Genomic DNA, 18,462 nt, shown 5'->3' with positions numbered 1-18,462 from the left:
CTGCTGGGACAGTGGACCTCATATTAAATTCTCTGTCTTAACTCCTAGACTTTTGGCTCATTCCATTAAAAAAGTTTTTGTTTTTTTTTTTTTCAAGATTTTATTTATTTATTTGACAGAGTGAGGCACAGCGAGAGAGGGAACACAAGCAGGGGGAGTGGGAGAGGGAGAAGCAGGCTTCCCACTGAGCAGGGAGGCCGATGTGGGCTCAATCCCAGGACCCTGGGATCACGACCTGAGCCGAAGGCAGACGCTTAACGACTGAGCCCCAGGCGCCCCTAGAAAAGTATTTTCTAATCTGCAGACTGTGACCAGCCTTTTTTAAAAAATTGAATAAAAAAAATTTCACAAAGTCAGAATGTTTATTGTTTCATGATTCTCATTTCAATTATCTCATTTATATATATTTTACTGGGATGCAATCTCTATCGTGGGCTTAGACAAAAATGTCTGAAAAACACTGCACTGTGATACCATAGCTGTCCCTCAAGTCAGTATTTATTGACCACCTATCATATCCCTCTTCTTACACTATTATATACAACAAAAACATACAATTCTAAGCCATGGTTTTGTTTTGTTTTGTTTTTTGGTTTTTTTTAAAGAATTTATTTATTTATTTGACAGAGACACAGCGAGAGAGAGAACACAAGCAGGGGGAGGAGGAGAGGGAGAAGCAGGCTTCCCACTGAGCAGGGAGCCTGATGTGGGGCTCGATCCCAGGACCCTGGGACCACGACCCAAGCTGAAGGCAGACACTTAACGACTGAGCCACCCAGGCGCCCCTAGCCATGGTTTTGTTTTTTAAGTGTGAATGTAATTACTGACTTTCCTATGGATCTGGGGAACTGCCTGTCCCAGATCAGCACTCTGCACTGAAACTCTATTATCCTTTGGCTAGCCTAACACTTTCCAATCAGCTCTCAGTGAAAATTCTTTCAAGATGGAACTATAAAGCCAGCAACTACAACCAAGGTAAGGGTAAAAATGCACTGGGAAAGTGCCTACATAAAGACAAAGCAAACTCTATGTTCGACTTGTCAAACTTTTTTTTCAGGGAAAAGTTTTATCAATTTACACTGAGGAAACTATATCCAAGAATACAAGTAATGATTGAACACAGTTTTCTCTCATTCTCAAACAATCCTGGGACAGAAAACTCTACCCCTCCTATCCTCATGCTCTTCCCTGAACTCTAACTCTGAACCTATTCTCAATTCATACCTTTTCTAAGTCAGTTTCCATTTGCACACTTGTACTATGACAGCTTTTAGAAGCTGGGCATCACAAGAGCCCACCCAGGTCTCTGAAAGGAAACGTCCCTCTGCACTCTCAGGTGTTTTAAATTTGGGCGAGGGCAGAGGGAGGGTGGGCTCATACTTTTCCATGCCACACATCTATATCCACTCTATATTCATTTGGTCTATTACTTTCTCAGAACTTTCTCTCTGAACACAATGCCTTGAGTTTATGTGCCTTACATACCTAGTGAAGTTTCAGAAAGGCTAATAAATTCAGTGCAGATGGGGAATGAAGTTTTACTTATATTATAGTTAACACATTGCCCTCACTCTATCCTTCTAGTCTGCTGCCATCCAGGGTTAATTTGGCAATAGACAGATCTTAAGGTAAGAGGACAAGGCATAATTGCTATCTTAATATATTCTGTTCATTTAGGCCCTCCCTTCTCCTCTGCCAGCGGGAGTAGAGGACCATGAGGAACCCTGATGTGTAACAATTTGGGGTGAGGGCTTCTGTAGCCTTAGCAAAAATCCCAACATCTGACCTTGCCGTTTCACTGAGATTCACTATAACCTGAATTTTTATGGCTCACACCCCACAAAGCCAAGGAATTACCAGGTTTCTGAACGTAAAGGGTCTCTGAAAGTGGGACAGGCTGCTAAGCCTCAAAACCACAGAAAAACTGAAAGCCTACTGAGGAAGAGGAGCACCCCCTTCCTTCTACACCCTACAAATCGCTGCAACTAGCTGATGAAATTTGGAATACTGGTTCAATCCACAGAAGTAAGAGAGAACAGTCACTGCTGCAAGAATACTTTTATAGCTAGAGTAAACACCCACTGAAGTAAAATTCTGAACTGAGCTTCAGGAGGCTTCCTCATTTCAGGAATTGCCTTGTAAAACAAAAAACTAAAAAAAGTAGTCCTTTAAACCTCTCAAAGATTCAAAGTACACAACTCATTCACTGATCAGCAGAATTCTTTTGCTCCTTTCTGTAGTCCTGAAAAGTTCCATAATCATTCAGCACTGGTTTTTTATGATTATTTATTTGTCAGAGAGCGAGAGAGAGAGAGAGCGCCCAAGCAGGGGAAGCGGCAGGCAGAGGGAGAAGCAGGCTCCCCACTGAGCAAGGAGCCCAATGTGGGACTCGATCCCAGGGCCCTGGGATCGCGACCCGAGCCGAAGGCAGATGCTTAACCGATTAACCAACTGACCCACCCAGGTGTGATTTTTTTTTAAATCACTGTATGTCTGGTTCTGACTGGTCAGCTATGAGTCTTATACCAAATATTAAGCTCCATCCAAACAAAGAATTTAACTCAAGATTACTTTAGCATTGAATGAATCAGAAAAAGAATACAAAAATACATGTTTTATCCTACAGATGTCCAAATGATGTGTTTTCCTTTACCTCAAAGATACCTCAAAGAAATGACTAACACTACCCAAATTAACATCCTTTGGACAGCAGCAGAAAACGAAAGTTCATAACTCTTCTATTCCTGGTACATTGCCTCCTTCACTCAGTATGCCCCTTCCCTGTCCTAGTTTCTCCTCTGTAAACTACTCTCTCCAGGGCCTCCCTCACCAACTGAGCATCCTTCCCAGCCTTCACCCAGTTCCCTCTGTTAAATCACTTCAACTAGATTGGAAATAGAAGGTACCCAAACAGAGTGAAGATGTCAGCCACAAAGTGGTGGGGGGCCTGTTATGGGGAGCCAGAAACCAAGTGGTATGAGAGCATCCCCAGAGGGAAGGAATGATGACTCCACCAACCAATAGCAATGAGCCTCATTAAGGTCCAAACAGATCTTGATTTCTAGACACATGATTTCCAAATTTGTTTATTAACAGGAACAAAGGCTCTTTGGAGAAATGGCTGAGGCAAAGAAATGAGTCTAGAACATCTTATTGTGCAGGAAAGGAAGTGTTCAAAGACTAATGGTGACATGTCAAAGAACACAGAAGCTATGGAATGCTCAAATGGTGAGAGAAACCCCCAAAAGAGAAGTTTACACAGTGGAAATTGGGTACATGAACAGGTACATGAGTGAAGGAGGTATGTCCTAGCAATAGCAGAATTAAAAACTTTTGTTTACTACCACTATTCATAAGATATCAGTTTGGGTAGCATCAGCCAATTCTTTGAAATAAAACGACAGCAAATCATTTAGTCATCTTTAGGATTAAATATATAGGTATATAATTTTTTCCTGATATACTGACAAATTCTGGGATAATTTGAACATCAAAACAAATAGGGGCGCCTGGGTGGCTCAGTCAGTTAAGCATCTGACTCTTGATTTTGGCTCAGGTCATGACTGCAGATCGGGCTCCACGCTCAGTGCGGAGTCACCTTGTCCCTCTCCCTCTACTCCTCCCCCTGCTCATGATCTCTCTCAAATAAATAAATAAAATCCTTAAAAAAAAAACAAAACAAAACAAGCAAATGATGATAACAGATTAGTCTACTGAAAAAAATAGAAAATCCATAATGCATAAAGAAATTGAATCATGGGGCCCCTGGGTGACTCAGTTGGTTAAGCATCTACCTTCAGCTTGGGTCATGATCCCAGGGTCTTGGGATCAAGCCCCACTTCAGGCTCCCAGGTCAGCGGGGAGCCTGCTTCTCCCTCTCCCTCTGCCCCTCTCCCCTGCTTGTGCTCTCTCTTGCTATCTCTCTCAAATAAGAATCTTAAAAAAAAAAAAAAAAAAAAAGGTGAATCACTATTGTTATATGCCTGAAACTAATGTACCATTGTGTGTCAACTATACTCAAATTAGAAAAAAAATTTCTAATAGAAAATCATGAGTCCATACTAATGTAAATATATAAATTAATAAATTGAAAGAGTGGAGAGGAACAAGATATTTGCATAGGTTTTTTTTCTTTAAAGATTTTATTTATCTGACAGAGAGAGACACAGCAAGAGAGGGAACACAAGCAGGGGGAGTGGGAGAGGGAGAAGCAGGCTTCCCGCAGAGCAGGGAACTCGATGTGGGGCTCGATCCCAGGACCCTGGGATCATGACCTGAGCCGAAGGCAGACACTTAACCGACTGAGCCACCCAGGCGCCCCAAGATATTTGCATAGTTTCAAAGTATCTCCCTTCAGGGGCATCTGGCTGGCTCAGCTGGTGGAGCATGGGACTCTTGATCTCAGGGTCATGAGTTCAAGCCCCACGTTGGGCATGGAGCCAACTTAAAAAAAAAAAAAAAAGGTATCTCCTTCCAAAATACTTACTAATTAAAAAGGGAAAAAGAGTAACTTTACATTAGAAATGCCTAGCAGGCACCACCTTAATCAAGTGATTGAACATTACCAGAAATAGGACACATAAAAATTCTGCACTTTTTTTTTTTTAAAGATTTTATTTATTTATTTGACAGAGAGAAAGAGAGAGAGAGAGAGACAGCGAGAGGGAACACAAGCAGGGGGAGTGGGAGAGGCAGAAGCAGGCTTCCTGCTGAGCAGGGAGCCCTATGCGGGGCTCGATCTCAGAACCCTGGGATCATGACCCGAGCCGAAGACAGACGCTTAACGACTGAGCCGCCCAGGTGCCTCAAAAATCTGCACTTCTTAAAATTATGCAATGAAGAACACAGCATCACTCTTGTAATATTCCTGCTGAAGATATATAACCTAAATTAAACACGATGAACCATCAGACAATCCTTAATTGAGGGACTTTCTACATAATAACTGTTAGTAGCATTAAGATCATGAAAGTCAAAGGCCTGAAGAACTGTTCCAGATTGAAGGAGACCAAGAATACATACAAATAAATGCAATGTGTGGGGCGCCTTGCTGGCTAAATTGGTAGAGCACATGACTCCAGATCTCGGGGTTGTGAGTTCAAGCCCCACACTGGGAGTAGAGTTTACTTAAATAAACAAACAACAACCACTTTTTTTTTTTTAATATTTTATTTATTTATTTGACAGAGAGAGACACAGTGAGAGAGGGAACACAAGCAGGGGAAGTGGGAGAGAGAGAAGCAGGCTTCCCGCTGAGCAGGGAGCCCAATGCGGGGCTCGATCCCAGGACCCTGGGATCATGACCTGAGCCGAAGGCAGACACTTAACGACTGAGCCACCCAGGCGCCCCCAAAAACCACTTTAAATAAATAAATAAATAAATGCAACGTGTGATTCTGAACTGGATCCTTACTGCAATGAAGGACGTTACTGGTACAAGTAGTACCATCTGAGAGGGGTCTGAGAATTATATGATAGCAATGTATCAATGTTAACTTCCTGATTTTGATGGCTGTACTGTGGTAATGCTGGTGTGTCCTTGTTTGTAGAGGATAAACACTAAAGTATTCTGAGATAATGAAGCAATCAGGTCAAATGATTTAAGGAAGAAAAATATTCTTTGTACTGTACTTGCAACTTTTCTGTAATTTTTTGAGATTGTTTCCAGGCATTTTATTTTATTTTAAAGATTTTACTTATTTATTTGAGAGAGAAAGAGAGCACAAGAAGTGGGGAGGGCCAGTGGGAGAGGGAGAAGCAGGCTTCCTGCTGAGCAAGGAGCCTGATGCAGGGCTCGATCCCAAGACCTCGGGATCATGATCTGAGCTGAAGGCAGACACTTAACCGACTGAGCCACTCAGGTGCCGCTGGCCATTTTATTTTAAAAACAAAACAAAAAATACACAAAAAAGGAGACTCATGGCTCCTTTTTTCCTTTCTGAGTCTCCTAGACACTCCATCTGTATCTCTCCACATCTTCAATAAACTCTTTCACTTCCAAAAAATAACAAAAATGGCAAAAATAAACAAACAGGCAGCAGTGTTGAAGTATGCAAAGGGGGTGGGGGCTGGAGATCATAAAGAAGAGTTGGAGAGAATGGTCTGTTGGTAACCATTATATTTCATCTTAATGCAGGTAACTTCCCTCTACATTGGTGAGTGCTGACATGTGGGGTTCTTGCCATCTGGAATAGGTTTCCTGTATCTTTCTGCCTCATCAACTTCCAATTTCTCTTCAACACTTACCTAAATCACATTTTCTCCAGTGCCTATACTTCAGATTTTCTCCCAACCTCCACTCTGTTCTGGCAATGCTTCCACTGTGTGGCCTTCAATGCCACCCTCTTACTTAGAGATGGAGAATTTCACTTTTGGAAAGGTTCCAAAAGAAATGTCTATCCTGAAGGGGCCCTAGTAATAACCCTCCTTTTTCAGGCCTGACATTCACTAGCATTTCCATCAAGTTCATGTTCATGTTTCAGTAAGAGTTCTGCAAGGCCTTTCCTTCTAAGCACACATCCTGAACCTCATCACAAGTGTCACGCAAACCCCTATGCTATAAGGGAAATCCTTGTAGCTTCCAGAGTGGAACAGAGTTTTGATACTCTTTCCTCCCACTATACAAAAAGTCTCAAATGACATCATAAACTTTATCTCCAGACTTCCTGAAAGCACCCACTATAACTAGTGTCTCCACTTTCACACCAACAGCAGCCCGCAGGCAGTCTCGGTTATTCTACAGCAGAAAGGTTTTCAGTAACAGTCAATGAAGAGCTTTGAAGTTGTGCAACAATGATGTTTATCATTCACCCCTTCCTCTTCTTTCCTTTTTAGTGTGATCAGGGAAGCTTTGGAGGAGAAGCAACTGTATTATGGCCCTTCTCCAAGCAGCCATGAACTTTCTTCCTTTACTTCACACAAACACGAAGAAAAGCAAGCTCTTAAAATGCATTGCGGGGCACCTGGGTGGCTCAGTCTTTCGGCATCTGCCTTCAGCTCAGGTCATGATCCCAGGGTCCTGGGATCGAGCCCTGCATTGGGCTCCCTGCTCCGTGGGAAGCCTGCTTCTCCCTCTCCCACTCCCCCTTGCTTGTGTTCCCTCTCTGGCCGTGTCTCTCTGTCAAATAAATAAATAAAATCTTTAAAAAAAAATGCACTGCCATACTCCTTGGCCACTTATTCTCAACAAAACTTTTACGCAGCCACATTCATGAAGTATCTAAGAAGACTGATGAGCCCTTGGGAAGAAAGCCTAGCAACAAAGGACACTAAGGGGAGCAAGGACATCCGAAATGAAAGAAACAGTAAGTCACCTGAAGATCTAGGAACAGTCCCAGTTTGGAATCGACTTTAGTTTTTTGCATGTTAAGGAGGTAAGATTTTGCTTATAAGACCATTTACTTTGCAGGATTACCATCAAACAATAATGAAGGGAAAGTCTTAAAAAAAAATAGGGAAGGGACTTTGTCATCTTCAGAAAAAGACAAACTATTCCTTCCATCTCTCTCCACCTAGCAAGGATGTTTCCTAAGGTATTATGCAACTTTCTATTAAAATAACAGCTAAAATTAAAAAAATTTTTTAGGGAGGCATCTTTGAGCTTACTGAGTAGACATCAAGAGCAAAGCTCCCCCTCCCAAGTAGAAAAAATTTATGGACAAAAAATTATCACTGAAATTAAATGGTGGCAGACATGTCCAAGGAATACTGCAAGGGTTTAATCCCTTTATGAATCTTGTGATAAGTGAATGTATAGAGATGGCAACTAGTGAGCAACAGAACAATATACTGGAATGGTGGTAACAGGAGGAAATAGCACCATCATGTTAGAAGCCTTGGAACAAGCATAAACGGGTATGTTCGGGATACCTGGGTGGCTCAGTTGGTTGAGCAGCTGTCTTTGGCCTGAGGCATGATCCCAGGGTCCTGGGATCTAGCCCCGGCGCTGGGCTCCTTGCATAGCAGGGAGGCTGCTTCTCCTTCCCCCTCTGCCTGCCACTCCCCCTGCTTGTGCTCTCTCTGTCAAGTGAATAAATAAAATCTTAAAAAACAAACAAACAAACAAAAAAACCAACAGGTGTGTTCACCAGAAGAAATCAACTGCTTCCACATGTCCCCTCTCCATAGCACCTGTTTTACTACAATATAAAAACCAGGTCATAAGCATTTTCATATTGGACTATTTTGTTACATAAACTTTTGTAATAGTAAAAAAAATTTTTTTTAAATAACATACATAAAATTCCTATATGCTAACGAAATGTATCCTTAGTGTGCTACTGATTTTAAAAGTGCCTCAAATGGGTGCCTGGGTAGCTCAGTTGGTTAAGCATCTGACTTCAGCTCAGTTCATGATCTCAGGATCCTGGGATTGAGCCCCATGTCAGGCTCCCTGCTCAGCGGGGAGTCTGCTTATCCCTCTGCCCCTCCCCCCGCTCATGCTCTCTCTCTCAAATAAATAAGGAAATAAGTAAGTGCCCCAAATAGGAGCACCTGGGTGGCTCAGTCGGTTAAGCGGCCGTCTCTCTCTTTTTTTTTTTTAAGATTTTATTTATTTATTTGACAGAGAAAGACACAGCGAGAGAAGGAATACAAGCAGTGGGAGTGGGAGAGGGAGAAGCAGGCTTCCCGCCGAGCAGGGAGCCCGATGCGGGGCTTGATCCCAGGACCCGGAATCACGACCTGAGCCGAAGGCAGACGCTTAATGACTGAGCCACCCAGGCGCCCCTAAGCGGCCGTCTCTTAATTTCTGCTCAGGCCACGATCTTAGGGTCGTGGGATCAACCCACATCAGGCTCCATGCTCAGCATGGGGTCTGCTTGAGATTCTCTCTCTCCCTTTCCCTCTGGCCCCCCAACTTGTGCACGCCTCTCTCCACCCCTCAAATAAATAAATCTTTAAAAAAATCTATAGGGGTGCCTGGGTGGCTCAGTCGTTAAGTGTCTGCCTTCGGCTTAGGTCATGATCCCAGGGTCCTGGGATCAAGCCCCGCATCGGGCTCCCTGCTCGGCAGGGAGCCTGCTTCTCCCTCTCCCACTCCCCCTGCTTGTGTTCCCTCTCGCGCTGTGTCTCTCTCTGTCAAATAAATAAATAAAAGATTTAAAAAATAAATAAATAAATAAAAAATAAAAAAATCTATAAAAGTGCCCCAAACAAAAGCTTACTTTTGCACTTCGAAGAGGATTTCATATGCAAGCAGAAGACTAGACTGCACCTTGCCAATTACTATAATCTTACAATAAGCACATATTGTTGTGAATGACATTCAGTTCCATCTCAGTCTGTTCTCTTACAATAAGCAGCAATGAACTCAAGGGTATGATCTCAGAATATAAAAAGCCATTAAAGCTGCTTCTAACAGATTCTTCTAAAATATGACCCTACACAGCTCTTCAAAAGAAGGACAATACATTTTAATTGTGAGATGAACTTTTACAATGCTTTGATCTGTCTAAAAGAGGTCTTGGAAAAAAGAAATAACTACAGTGGAGGGAGGGAATAAAATGTGTCATTCTGGTTATTAAAATCCATCAAGTTCATACTTCAGCCTTGGGATAACTGCAGCCAAAAAACTGACTTGCAAGTAATTATCACCACTATCTGCAATAAACGTTAATTGGACATAATTGAACTAACGCCCTAATCGGAGGGAAGCTGCAACTGGCACACAGCCGACTCCTGCTTCTTCAATCTGCAAATGAAACTGCTAATGATAATTTGTGGACAAACAAGAAATTGGTCTCATGGTTTCCTCACTGCAAATCACTCAGCAGCTAATGCCCAGCATGTTGAGCCAGGAGAAAAATCATTAACCAGTGCTTCCTTTGATAAAGATGAATTTTAACAATAACCAAGTCCATTTAGGCTGAGAGTTGCTGAGAATTGGTATATTTACCCTAACCACCCTAAGTGAGGCACTGTGGCCCGATCTCTACACCCGAGTACTATGCACTAGATGCGCCCTGTGACACTAACATGTAGTACTAAGAAGAGACATTATACAAGGACAGGAACTACTATTACACTAATAATTTATCTTCTTTTAAGAGAATCCTGTGTAATCTCATTTTTTAGACAGGCAAATGGCATTGCTGATCTGCTTCAACAGCAAAGATTAAATCACTTTTGAATAGACTTTGGAGCTGATAGATTTAGACTTTGGAGCTGATAGATTCCTGCTGCCTGACTCATTCGCCTTCAAATCTGGGTAAGAGATGCACCCTTTCCCCTGGAATTTAGTACCAGACTCTCTGCTTTTCAATTGTGTGACAGCCCAAGGGACTAAGACTCCCTTAAGGGTATTGTGGAGTCTTAGGAAACCATTCTGTTTTACAGAAAGGGGAAAATTGTGGTCTTTATATCAACAGTGACTTATAAATTGGGATGACCTTGCTGAGGTGACAGAAAGTAAAAGAGAAAAGCAGGTACAAAGCGCTTACCTCTGCTTGTTTTTTCTCTGCTTCTTTTTCTTAAGTTTTTAAATTTTTATTTATTTATTGTTTTAAAGATTTTATTTATTTATTTGACAGAGACAGACACAGCGAGAGAGGGAACACAAGCAGGGGGAGTGGGAGAGGGAGAAGCAGGCTTCCCGCGGAGCAGGGAGCCCGATGCGGGGCTTGATCCCAGGACACTGGGATCATGACCTGAGCCAAAGGCAGACACTTAATGACTGAGCCACCCAGGTGCCCCAAGTTTTTTATTTATTTATTTTTTAAAGATTTTATTTATTTATTTGACAGAGAGAGAGATAGCGAGAGCAGGAACACAAGCAGGGGGAGTGGGAGAGGGAGGAGCAGGCTTCCCGCGGAGCAGAGAGCCCGATGTGGGGCTCGATCCCAGGACGCTGGGATCATGACCTAAGCCGAAGGCAGACGTTTAACGACTGAGCCACCCAGGCATCCCTCAAGTTTTTTATTTTTAAGTAATCCCTACACCCAATGTGGGGCTCTAACTCACAACCCAGAGATCAAGAGTCGCATGCTCTACCAACTGAAGAGCCAGGTGCCCCTTCTCTGCTTATTTTTATTTTATTTGGGCTCTATTCTGGCAAGGAGGTGGCTAGAAATTAATGCAGTAAGAACCTTTCCCAAAGCAGCAGCTGGACAACCTGCTCATTTGGTACATTTTTCGTTAAAAGTTATTTTGGAAGGTTGCAGTTCACTTCCTGCAGTCATTAAAATACACTTTCTGATGGAAATAGAGGAAAGCCTAGGAATAGCTCAGCCAAGATATAATAAACAGAGAGGGACCTAGAAACTGTAATATGGGTAGTAAATGGAAAAAGAGAACACTTAGTAGGAGCATCCTTCATTCATTCAGTCCCTGAGCAACTGTGATGTAGGAGGCACTGTGGCAGTACTATGCACTGGGAATACAAATATGGCAGACAAAATCCCTGGTGAGAAACGTGATTACTGTGGTGAACGTTTCACAGTATATGCAATATCAAATCATTATGTTGTACATCTTAAACTAATACAATGCTATACACATCAATTATACTTCAATAAGAAAAAGAAAGTGGTGGCACTTGGGTGGTTCAGATGGTTAAGCATCTGCTTTCAGCTCAGGTCATGATCCCAGGGTCCTGGGATCAAGCCCTGCATCGGGCTCCCTGCTCCGCGGGAAGCCTGCTTCTCCCTCTCCCTCTACTGCTCTCCCTACTTGTGCTCTCTCGCTCTCTCTGACAAATAAATAAAATCTTAAAAAAAAAAAGTGGATAAAGTTGTTTGAAAATCAAAATAATGAAACAAATTACTTCCAAGGAACAGTGAGAAAGAAGGGAGAACAACAACATGGATCACTGAAAGCCAAGTAAGAATTTACCAGACTGAGAAGGGTAAACTACTCCTAGCATAATGAAAGGCATGCACGACTACACTGGAAAACTAGCGTAACTAAATGCATGTTTGGGAAACCACAAATGGTATGGTATGGTATGGTATGAAGAGCTGGGTGTTGGATGTATATGCCAAACCTGGAGATGAGCCTCATGTGCCAAATTATGAAGAGCCTTATATTTCATACTAGAGGGACAGAAGAGCAGATTAAGAATAAAGCTGGGTTGGGGCACCTGGGTGGTACAGTTAAGCGGCTGACTCTTGGTTTTGCTCAGGTCATGATCTCAAGGTCCTGGGATCGAGCCCTGCGTTGGGCTCCGCACTAAGCGTGGAGCCTGCTTGAGATATTCTCTCTCTCTCTCTCCCTCTCCCACTTGTGCTGTCTCTCTCTCTAAAATAAATAAATAAAATTTAAAAAAAAAGAAAAAAGAATAAAGCTGGGTTGGAGTCACAGCCCAATATTCTTACCATTAAAATAGTATAAAAGTAGTCCCAACACCTTACAGAATAACTGTGATAATTACATAAGATTATATTCATAAAGTGTTTAGTACAGTGTCTATGCTCAATGATGGTAGTTATAATTATTATTAGCTAATGTCAGACTTTATCCTGAAGCCATGGGGAGATAGGGACAGGTTTCAAGGAGAGTAACATGATCAAATGTCTTAATCAATCTGCTGGGGGCACCTGGGTGGCTCAATCGGTTAAGCGTCTTCCTTCGGCTTGGGTCATGATCCTGGGGTCCTGGGATCAAGCCCTGCATCGGGCTCCTTGCTCTGCAGGGAGCCCGCTTCTCCCTCTCCTCCCCACTTGTACTCTCTCACTGTCTCTCCTTCTCTCTCTCTCTCTCTCAAATAAATAAATGGGGTCATTGAAAGAATAAATAAATAAATCTGCTGAAAATGTGAAAGACAAACAGGAGATGGCAGAAATCAGTTAAGTGGCTACAGTGATTTCGGGGTAAGAGATGATGAAGATCTTAAACAAGGGTGCCCTGAGAGGGCCATCATACAAAGGAGGGAGTAGATTTATTTCTGAGCTCAAAAACAGATTAGTAAAGTCTGAAGAAAGGCAATTTTAGATGAACATAAACAACAATGAGCTTATTCAATAGTGGCACAGTACTAGAAATGCTGAAGCAAAAGCCATGACTACTCTTTAAGAATGATGGAAAAGAGGGGCGCCTGGGTGGTTCAGTCAGTTAAGCATCTGACCCCCTTGACTTCAGCTCAGGTGTTGATCTCAGAGTCATGAAAAAAAAATGATGGAAAATTTATTTTCAGGAGCTAAGAATTTGAACTAGATGATCGATCATTAAACCATCTTCCAGATTCCATGACTCTAAATTACTAACAAAGGTGATTTTATACGGTCATTAATGACTGCTTACTTTTGTAGAAAGGTTCATAATTTTCGAAGTGCTTTCACATGAATTCTCTCACTTGATTTTCTCAAATGCCCTATGAGATAGTTTGGGCAAGGATCAATAGTCCCATTTTCAGAGATAAAAGAAAGTAGGAAAAGCTCATTAAATGCCTAGACTACAACCAGGTTTTCTGACCCCTGGCTCTCTCTTTCCGTTCTCCCCACTGCCTCCAACATGGTGCCACAGCTGAAAATCAATTCTGAGAAACCATCCTTCTTTGGTCACCTGTTCCAGTATTTATTTCAAAATCAGGAAATTTTTCTGCATGTCTTATTATTCATTGTTCAGGAGCTTCAGCCTATTCCTTGGTCCTCTTCAAGGTGAATAAGAGCTAGTCATCTATCTTTATAAAATGCTCCTTCATATTTCACACTATAAAATATCTGTCATTTCCCTAATCTGGGCTAATTAACCCCAAATTCCTTGAGGTTTTTTTCACATAAGTCTTTCCCTTAAACTAGTCAAGAAATGTGATCCCTAATTTAGTACTAGCTCCAGTAAGACAATAATCTCTTCCCATATACTCCAATTCTAATCCTCAGGTATCTTTTAAAGAGTACCTCTCCAATTAATTCATACCAATATTTACTGAGCACCTACTATGTAACAAGACATTGCCCCAGGAATGAGGGACTTAGCAAAGAACAAAACAAACAAAAACTCATGCTTCCATTTTTACATGGGGTAGAATGGGAGGGTCAGACAAATTTAATGAGCAGGTAAGTTACATAGACTCTTAGAAGGTGATAAATGCTACAGAAAGAAAAACAAAGCAGTGTAAGAGATGGGGCATACTGGATGGGATAGCGATTTTAAATGGCATAGTTAAGAGTGGCCCTCACTGAAAAACTGTAGTTCTCCATGGCTTATCTGCTAGTTTCAGTGCAAGACAGCAATACAGCTTTTAATATCATAACAGATTTTTTTTAAGATTTTATTTATTTGTCAGAGAGAGCGAGTGAGGGCGTGCACGTACACAAGCAGGGGGAGCGGCAGACAGAGGGAGAGGGAGAAGCAAGCTCCTTACCAAGCAGGGAGCCAGATGCAGGACTTGATCCCAGGACCCCGGGATCATGACCTGAGCCGAAGGCAGATGCTTAACCGGCTGAGCCACCCAGGCGTCCCAACAACAGATTTTTTTAATGCAATTAAACTATAATCAATATAGTTGTCCTCTCTCTCATTTCAAGCTTAACTCATAGACACTTGCCCTTCTAATAAAAAGCAACTTACCAACTTGTTCAGAAGAGTGGAAGCTTATTTCTGTAATGCAGAAATACTCTTCAAGCAATAATGCAACAAAATAATGCAAGCCTGTGTGTTGCATTATTACACACAACTCTTTGATAGACTTTGATAAAGACTACTATTTCCCTGTTTGAGCAATGGTACTTTCTTAACTAGTTGTGGGAAGCTGAGAGATGAGCCGATGTGGACAGACGGGGGGATGGAGGCAGTTGGTGGAAACAGAATTTCAGAGAATTACAGAATTGGTGTGCACGCTTAAGTGGCATCAACTTCTTACTTCCAAGTGCACTTGGAACAATCTCCCCAAAACATACTATGATAAGAATGATATATTTCAGTAGGGACATTTGTTTAGCTTGGAGAAGAGGCAAAAATTAAATACAGCCTGCTGAAAAAGCTACTTGTTCCAACTTAATTTTGCCATGGGCTATGGAAATAGGTGAAGAGCGTTTCTTAAAAGGAAAGGTTCCTTTTGTCTCTCTGCAGAAATGTTCTAACACACCATCACACTCCCAACTGCACCATAATCTCACAGGGATTGAATGAAACGTAAGTACCAAAATCCTTTGTAAAGCACTTTAGTGAATGCACAGTAACACCTAGCAGGACAGGTTAAAACCAAGGTATGGATTCTTCATTAATCCACTGGTCCCACTTTCTGCTGAATGAAAAAGGTTCTGGGAGAATAAGATAAGCAAAAGCCAAACCAGTACCTTCACAGCTACAAAATTAATGTCTTCACAATAGTACATCCACTCCCAGCTGAATAGCTGGTTAATACAGACAGTCCTTTCAGGAACTCAGGAAATGTATCTTTTCCATTGATTTACTGTGACCTGGGATGAGCGGTCTTTAACTTCGCACAGTCTTGATACCTCTGTCCTTTAAAAATAGATTAAGTTCTATCCTTTACATAAGTGATAAGTGAACTGCCAATGGAAAAAATACTTTAGCTTTTGGAAGGAAAGAAGAAACTTAAGTTATGACTAACAACACTTATGCTTCTCCTCTGAAGCAACAGGGATAGTGTTGAAATCCCTTCAATTCTCCAAGTGGCATAAAATCTGATTTTCACTCAGATCAGCAACTGATCTTCAAAACCACTTTGCTCAGTGCAAAGAATTAGTGATTGGTCGTGGAAACCTTGCCTTTTAAATCTGCTATAATATTCAGTTGATCTTCCACTGTGAGAGAGAGAGAGAGAGAAACATTTTCCCACCAAATAGCACTTAAAGAAATCCTTAGTTTTGAAATTTATAATGTATAGTACTACTTTAATCACAACCTGACATCTGACTTCTAAATGGATTTCATTTTGGCCAACAGTTCTCATCATTAGAGTATATACAGTCCAGTGTTAAGAGGAGGGGTTTGCTTTGGTAACACTTCTTTGGTTATCTACGGCTTGCCCACATATGAATGATTGGCCAATACTGTGGGGCCAGAAGATGCCAACAAAGAAGACATGCTAGTACCGAAAGCTAGTTTATCTATGATCTACTTGGAAGATCTCAATTCTCCATAGGACCTCAGTGTAATTAGATAACAAGGGTCAAAGTCTTAAAAAAATAAATAATCTCAAGGATACTAAACTGAGCTAAACTTTTCTAGGTCCAGTAATGAGTTATATATTACTTTTGATGATCAAAACACTAAGTTTAATTCAAGCTTGTGGATATCTTACTGGTCTCTTGAACGACCTGAGAAAGAAAACAAATCTCTAATCACTTTGTTCAGAAAATCCTAGTTAAAAACCAACCAGAGGAAGTAAAAAAAAAAAAAAAAAAAAAAGGCAGAGGAAGTTATTAAAGCTATTGGTAGGAATATCTTTGGATTTTACCTATCTGTACTTTGCCTGTTTGCCCTTCTGCATGAATAATCAAGAACCGAATGTATTCCCTGATCAGGAATGAATCCTTAACTAGAGTTCTGCCCACGTGTTGTAAAGATGCCTCTGCCCTTTTCAGCTAGGTTGACATGTAACAAACTCAACCATGCCTGAATTTGATCTAATAGGCCCAAAGCTCCCTCCCTGAGATCCATCAGCACCAAATAACATAAAACTTCAATTTGGCCTTGCCTTACAGCTCAGTCTTTTAACTCCTCCAACACCTCAACCTGAACCTTCCTCCTCCTCTTGACTGATAATGGCATCTTGGTCTTTGGATTTCCTTCACAACTAGAGAAGTAAAAACAGCCTCTCACGGCAGAAACAGGAAAATTTCAAGTCACTTCAAATAAGGATCCTGAAAGGAGTTCTTCGAGAGAAGAATTAAATATATTAAAAATTCAGGGCACCTGGCTGACTCAGTCAGTAGAGCCTGTGACTCTTGATCTCAGGGTGGTAAGTTCAAGCCCCACCTTGGGCACAGAGCTTACTTTAAAAAAAATAATAAATATATTAGAAATTCAAAGGAAGAATTCAGAGACTTTGGCTCCGGGTCTGGCTTCACTACTGAATCACTAAGTTATTTAGACATTCTCAGGGCATTATTCTTCCTACTTCAGAGAAATGCTGAAAACACTGAGACCGCTTATTTCATTCACTGAATGAAACTAAAAGTAAAAATGTTTGTGTCAATACTGGAAATGACTCTTGGGTTGAAGAAACTCGTCTTAACCTTTTGTGAGTTGTCATATAATGCTACCCTACAACTCCACATTTAATTTCAAAGTATAATATGTAGTAAAGATACATACAATATGTACTAAAGAAATTAAATAATTTTTTTAAACCAGATACAGGCTTTCTCCATTTTCTTCTATTACCACATGTATTTACAGCTAATGAAACCTCCCAGTAAGTAAAATTCTAAGATCTGGCCAAACAGACTGTCCAGTATTCACCGAATGCTAACATATAGATCAAAGCTGGGGGAAGGAGCAAAGGCCTATATTCTAAAAAGATGAGCAATTTGAGTGGTTTTAAAAAAAACAAAACAAAAAAATGGTTAAAACCTCTGGGGGCACCTGGGTGGCTCAGTCGGTTAACCATATGCCTTGGGCTAGGGTCATGATCCCGGGGTCCTGGGATGGAGCCCCAGGTCAGGCTCCCTGCTCAGCGGGGAGTTTGTTTCAACATCTCCCTGTGCCCCCTCGCCACTTGTACACGCACGCGCTCTCTCTCAAATAAACAAAAATCTTAAAAAAATAAAATAAAAAAATAAAAGGCACCTCTGTTTTGAATAGCTCTAACAATCCCATAATAACTGCAGTATCAAACATAGGGTAATTAATTCAGTGGACTTTTCCCCTTTCGCTGCCAGATTGAACAGCTCTGAGGATAATCTCCTCACTTTCCCAGGGCTCAGTTGGAAGATTCATTATTTATGCCCTCAATTGTTTACTCTGTCCTATTTTCCATCCATCCAGACCCAAGGGCAGTGTTATCACTGGCCTGTTCCCAAAATGAATGTGTTAGTTCACTGCCTTACTAGTTACAAAACCAAAGATAATCAAATACAGTGGTATCCTACAATTGAAGAGTAACCCTAATCACCACTTGATCCAGGAGAAAGACAACGCTGACCCAATGTTACCAAAAGCTAAATTCTCTTAGATGGATGAAGTGAGATCCATAAGTCATTCTGTTCCTTTTTTTTTTTGGTGAGCCACCGCGCAACATATATGCAAATCCAACAGGATTCTTAAAGGGCAGTATCATTAGAAAGGCAGCTCGGGCCCTCACCAAGAGCAGACCTGTAAACTATTGAGGATTAAACTGATTGAGATGCATTTTGCCTAGCAACCATTCATTAGGAAGAGTTCAGTAACTCACCAGCAATCAATTCCCCGTCTTTATCTGAGCAGATAACAGACTTTACCAAGTCCTCTACCCTCTGGATTCAGACTCACAGGAAACTTCCTCAAAAGATTCAGCTTCCAAGAGTCAACCCCTGGGAGAGGGGGTTGGGTTTAAGCACACACAAAATATTGTCTCAG

The 18,462-nt window shown here is 41.4% G+C and overlaps 1 protein-coding gene and 1 pseudogene across 4 annotated transcripts in view; one reads left to right on the top strand and one right to left on the bottom strand.

Moving 5' to 3' along the window:
- Positions 1-18,462, bottom strand: part of FAM222B (family with sequence similarity 222 member B) — a 75,674-nt gene that overhangs the window by 22,076 nt on the left and 35,136 nt on the right. The window lies entirely within an intron of this gene.
- On the top strand, positions 7,627-7,950 carry LOC118554509 (small nuclear ribonucleoprotein G pseudogene; annotated as a pseudogene).

The sequence above is a fragment of the Halichoerus grypus genome, chromosome 2, assembly GCF_964656455.1.
Source record: "Halichoerus grypus chromosome 2, mHalGry1.hap1.1, whole genome shotgun sequence".
In the NCBI taxonomy this organism is placed as follows: domain Eukaryota; kingdom Metazoa; phylum Chordata; class Mammalia; order Carnivora; family Phocidae; genus Halichoerus; species Halichoerus grypus.
The sequence above is the reverse complement of the archived record's forward strand: the minus strand, read 5'-3'. Positions and strand labels throughout refer to the sequence as shown.